This window comes from Columba livia, chromosome 25 (genome assembly GCF_036013475.1).
Source record: "Columba livia isolate bColLiv1 breed racing homer chromosome 25, bColLiv1.pat.W.v2, whole genome shotgun sequence".
Classification (NCBI taxonomy): Eukaryota; Metazoa; Chordata; class Aves; order Columbiformes; family Columbidae; genus Columba; species Columba livia.
In genome coordinates this window covers 4,804,539-4,810,233 of record NC_088626.1, presented here as the reverse complement: position 1 = coordinate 4,810,233, position 5,695 = coordinate 4,804,539, and positions in this window count along the sequence as shown.

Below are 5,695 nucleotides of genomic sequence, written 5' to 3'. Positions count from 1 at the left end.
CGCGTGAGCGTGGTCCGTGGGGGGAGCGTCGCTCCCGCCTGTCGCCAGCGCTCGAGTGTCACCGTGTCCCCTGGGGATGGGGTCCCACCCGGAGCAGCGCCCGGACACCCCCAGCGTGGGCGCATTTTGGGGTGTCCGTCACAAAACAGGCAGCGTGCGGTTTGCTGGAGGGATACGGGGCTGAGGTAAAACCAGTGCAGGGGGTGCCCGAGGACTGGGAGTTACTGGTGTGTGGCTGCACGATGCCCAGTGCCCACATCTTCCAAACCGGGGATGGAAAGACAGAGTGGGGTGAAAATAGAGCTGCACAAAAGCCACCCAGCAGATTTTCAACCGATGTGACGGTCTCAGTCGGTTCAACGCTTGAGCTCATGGAGACTCTTCCATCTCACTTCCCATTCAAAGTCACCATTCTGTTTTCCGTTGCAGATCTAGTTCCAAGCTGCGCCTGCCCAAAGGTGATCTGGGTGTTTGTAGACCCATTTCGTTCCCCTTCCTGAATTTCTCGGCCTGTTTCGATATCCCAGGACCCCATTTGGCTCCTCTCCACTGCACCAGGGGACAACGGTGTCCCCAGGCTTTTGCTCGTTTGGGGGACAAATGACACCTTTGCCTCCTGCGGTGACAATTTTCTTTGCTTTCCAGCACCGAGCTGGTGTGAGAAGCCACTGAGGATGGATCTGCAGGGAGAGGGGAGAAGGGACCATCTCGGTGTCTTGTCCTTAAGGACGGCGGCGTTGGCATTGGCCAGATATGCAAGACGAGCGTGTGACGCGGACACGGCGTCTGTAGATCCTGGCGGGTGACAATGTGCATCTGAGGATTCCTATGTCCATATTGCAGCTGGGCAGAAACACCAAAAATAAAACCACAGCCAAGCGGTGCCTTGAGCCCTCGCGTGAGCACCAGGGACACGTTGGGGCAAACGCCGGTTCCTGTCACCACGTGAAAGCTCCAGGTGGACCCTGGAAGCGGTGACACCAGCAGGAGCTTCTCCCGTCCAGCTGAGGATCATCCTCCGGGCTTAAATCCACGGCCTGGTCGCTCCCGAAATCATCGCTCAAAGGGGTCCTGGTTCCCACAGGGTTCTCGGTGGCCACCACCAAAACTTCCAAGCGCGAGAAGGCGCCCAGAGCATCTTTATTCACCGTCGCATCCATGACAGCCCCAACTTGGCAGGCGCTTCCGTTCCACACAGAAAACCACTTCAAGTCCTTTCAAAGAACGAATTTGTACACACGGTCGTGCGAGGCCCGAGAGGATTAACGTGTCGCCACAAACGCGCGCGGCCGTCGTTTCAAAAGAAGCAAAACGCCGCTTTTTTAAATTATGATTTTTAGAAAGGCCATTCCAAGAAACTGTGTTTTCTGCGGGGAACGTCTGGATTGCACACAGCCGCCCTCCCCGACACCGGGAGCGGGCTGCGGACAAACCGACTGCCTGAATTAGATTTCATGGGAAATTAAAGGCATGAAGAGACCTGTCACAAGAATTAAAGTCTGAACCGGAGCCAGACAGCTTCAAACAGATGTTGGGCTTCAGCAGGAGAATATTTCTTTTGTTTTCCTCGGCGTTTTCCCATACCGAAAGGGAACATCTGTTGGGTGCTTTCGCGGTGCTCCTCAGCTTGGATGATCCACTGCCAGAAGAGAAGCAACTGGCCACCAAAGCCCTCGTGGCTTTGACGTGTCTCTCCGGGCTCCAACGGCCACAATCCGAAGGAGAAGGGTGGTAGAGCCTGGCCCAGGCTGCCCAGGGGGTTGTGGAGTCTCCTTCTGTGCAGACATTCCAACCCGCCTGGACACCTTCCTGTGTAACCTCATCTGGGTGTTCCTGCTCCATGGGGGGATTGCACTGGACGAGCTTGCCAGGGCCCTTCAACCCCTGACATTCTGGGATTCTGTGACAATTAAGCTTGGTTGAACCAGGTTGATCGTGGTATCTATGGTATCTATATGTCCTTCGTGCTTGCAGCGATAAGGAAAGAGGAGAACGTTGCATTAAGACCGGTTAATTGGGAATTAATACTTTTCCAGCATTTTTTGTGCTCGGGGAGCTACTTCGATAAAGGTCCTGGGGAGCTCTCTACAGTGTTGCCCTGTTACAATAATTTGCTTCTACAAACTTGTAACAACAAATGTTGTGGCTAAAGATTGCTGATCTTTCCTTTGGTTGTCCTGAGAAAGCACAGTGTCTGCTGCTGGTCCCTGCTCCTGCTCTGTGGATGAGTTGGGTTTCTTTGTAGGGTGCATCCCAACCGCATCCAGCCGCAGGGAGGGGATGAAGTGCTGGACCCACTTCTGGGGAGTTTATGGTGTTTCCAGCACTGGAAATCCATGTCAAGAAGTAGCAGGAGATGTGGCTGGGTTGGAAACCCAGGAGCTGCTGCGTGGATGTGACATTGGAACTGGGAATGGACGGCTGCACGTTCATAGAATCACGGAATCAGTTTGGTTGGAAAAGCCCCTTGAGATTGAGTCCACCCATAACCCACCCCCGGCACTGCCCCATGTCCTGAGAACCTCATGTCCGTCTGTCCAACCCTCCAGGGATGGTGACTCCAGCACTGCCCTGGGCAGCCTGTTCCAATGCCCCACAGCCCTTTGGGGAAGAAATTGTTCCCCACATCCAACCTCAACCTCCCCTGGCGCAACTTGAGGCCGTTTCCTCTGCTCCTGGCGCTTGTTCCTGGGGAGCAGAGCCCGACCCCCCTGGCTCCAAGCTCCTTTCAGGCAGTTCAGAGATCAGAAGGTCTCCCCTCAGCTCCTGTTCTCCAGCTGAACCCCCAGGTCCCTCAGCCGCTCCCATCACACTTGTGCTCCAGCCCCTCACCAGCTCCGTTCCCTTCTCTCAACTCGCTCCAGCACCTCAAGGGCTTTCATGAGGTGATCCCGCCACCCCTGGGGCCGCCATTTTGCGTTTTGAGGTGATTTTGGTGCCGCCATTTTGAGCCCTGAGGTGATTTTGGTGCCGCCATTTTGAGCCCTGAGGTGATTTTGGTGCCGCCATTTTGAGCCCTGAGCTGAGGGGCCCAGAACTGCCCCCAGGATTCGAGGTTTTTCCTCCCCAGGTCCCAGCGCAGGGACGGTCGCTGCCCTGGGCCTGCTGGCCACACCATTCCAGAGCTGGGTTTGGGAATGGGCGGCCATATCCTTGGGAAATGCACGTTCATCATTTCCAGCCATTCCTGCAGTGACATGATGTTCATTGCTGGGCAATGTCACCACAGATGGGTGACAAGGGACTCTTCACAGGGACACGATGTGCCTGCCAGTCCATCCTGCTCTAGAAACTGTAAAGAAAAAGATTCAAAACCTTCCTTAAAGGGTGACATTTGTGTGACGAGCCCAGCCTGAAACTTGCTTTCGTGAGGGTTTTATTGCCGGGAGCTGGCGAACGCCTCGTTAAGAGCGAACGTCTCGTTAGGAGCAAACGTCTCGTTAAGAGTGAACTAGTGGGACAGCATCTGGGAGCCAGCTTGATGCTTTCCCTGTTTTTGGAAGCGGGGTTGCTCCTGTCACCTCCGCCCGCTTAATTGCCGCCATGTCCACCAAACGCTGCCCCCTCCCTGGGCACACTGGCGAGCCGCTAATTGAAACGCCTAATGAGGTCCCCGGGGTCTCCTGCAGAGATGGAGCTAATTAAGGGCCCCACCGCGGACTCGGCGAGCGGCAGCAAACGAAATTAAGGGTATTTTGAACGTGTTTTTTTGCGCGGGGCCGGGGGGGACGCACCAGATGTCCCGTTTCGGGGTGAGGCTCCCAGCTCCTGCCCAAGCAGCTGCTGCAGAGGCAGCGGCTACACTTAATACATTTTAATTAGCATCATTAAATTCTTCCATTTGCTAATTGTTTTCTCCTTTTGATCCTTTATCCTGCCCAGATTAGCCCTTGGGGGGCGCGGCAGGGCGGGGGGACGGGATGGGGGATGCAGATGCTTCTGACAAGGTGAGGACTTGATTATCATCTTGATTAATATCTCCGAGCGTAGTGTTGTCACCGGACCTCAGGACGCCACGCTATAAACTCTGGTTAAAACACTAAATTAAAAGCCAGATTTGTGTGTCCAGCCTGGTTTTTGGCCAATCTCAGAGAAAGTCACATCTCCGGTGTAGGAAACCACCCAAAACCTCGCTGAAGTTTGGGTATAAATGAGGTTTTATTTCACGCGACGCAGGATGAGCAGCTGCGGCCGCTTCGGGAAGGGACTGAATGGGAATTTCCTCCTTCTGCTTCCCGGTGGACAGTGATAAAAATCCTCAATCCTCCTCCTTTTCCTCCTACCGGTCTGTGTCCGTGTGATTGCGCCAAAGCCAAAGCGACGTCCCCATCGTCCCAATCTGCAGGGGTCAGACAAGGTCGCTGGGCCTATTTATCGCATTTTAGCCAAAAAAAGCTATTGAAGGAAAACCAGCCTGGTGCGAAGCAGCGAGCGCTAAGTCGGTGTCGGCCTCATCCTGGGTATTTTGGGCAGAATCCTGTTCCCAGATGCATTGTTGTAAATCCAGAGCAACTTGGCCGCCGTTCAGCTTCCAGGAGCGCGAGTGAAAGCGGGACTGGCCGGGCATGAGAAACAGCCTCGTTCGTCTGGTTTAAATCTTCTGTCTCCTCTGAAAGGCAGAACCAAGTCGCCGAGATCGTCGGGATGTATTGAATTGAATAAAGGGCCGGAAAAATCAACCGCAGAATCCATCGCGCTCTGCGGCCACGTGGGGATTGTTCCCCAAAGTGTTGTCGCTGCACGGGACTCATTCGGTTTGCGTCTCAGATGATGATGTGATATTTTTCTGTGCTTTAGCGTTGAACGGACCGACTGGAGGAGGGAATGAAGCGGTGGGGTTGTCGCTGGTCGTTCGGCGCTCGGCAGGTGACATGTCACGCACGGGACAGATCTGGTGACGCCAAACCACGGTCTGGAGCAGCTCAGCACCGATAAGCTCCTCCTGGGTGGAGATAAGGCTGTTCTTGACAAATCTATTGATGTAAAAGGAAATTAGTGAGATAACAGCAAGGGGAGGTTGGGATTGTTGCTAATAAAGCAAATTACGGAGACTTGACGGTGTAATTTCTGCACCTGGAAAACTGATATAAAAGGTCCGGGAAGGACAAGCAGGGGAAAAGCTGGAGATCAAACTTAGTGGCAGGATGAGGTGTCCTGACGTCCCTAACGTGGCGGGACAGACCCGGGCGAGGTCACTGGGCAGCAGTAACAAACCGCAGGAGCACCCAGGAGGAACATCTGGAGCTTCTTGTTTGACCTAAGGGGGGAAACAGAACAGTCTTTAGTAGGTAAAACATCCCCAGAGGAAAGGGGTCGATGCTCCCCTGGGGAGCCAAAAGCTGATGTTGTGCTGCCGGTGGGAAGAGCTGTGAGTGAAACAGACCCAAAACCGGGAGGTTTTGCATCAAAATGCTGCTTTAACCCCAAAGGTGGGACAGTTTTTGCTGAGGCAGCGGCCGGGCCTGGCACACACGATAGGCCGGTAAGCCCCGCCCTTCATTTGCATAAACAACGCCTTTAATTTGCATAAGCACAGCCCAATTAGCAGAGCAAAGCCCGCCCTCCCCAAGCCCCGCCCCGATTCACCACAAGCCCCGCCCCCAAAGGCATGTCCCTGAGACTCATCAAGCCCCGCCCACATTCCGGGCAAGCCCCGCCCCGAATCCCTCAGCCCCGCCCCTCCCCTCGCCTCGCC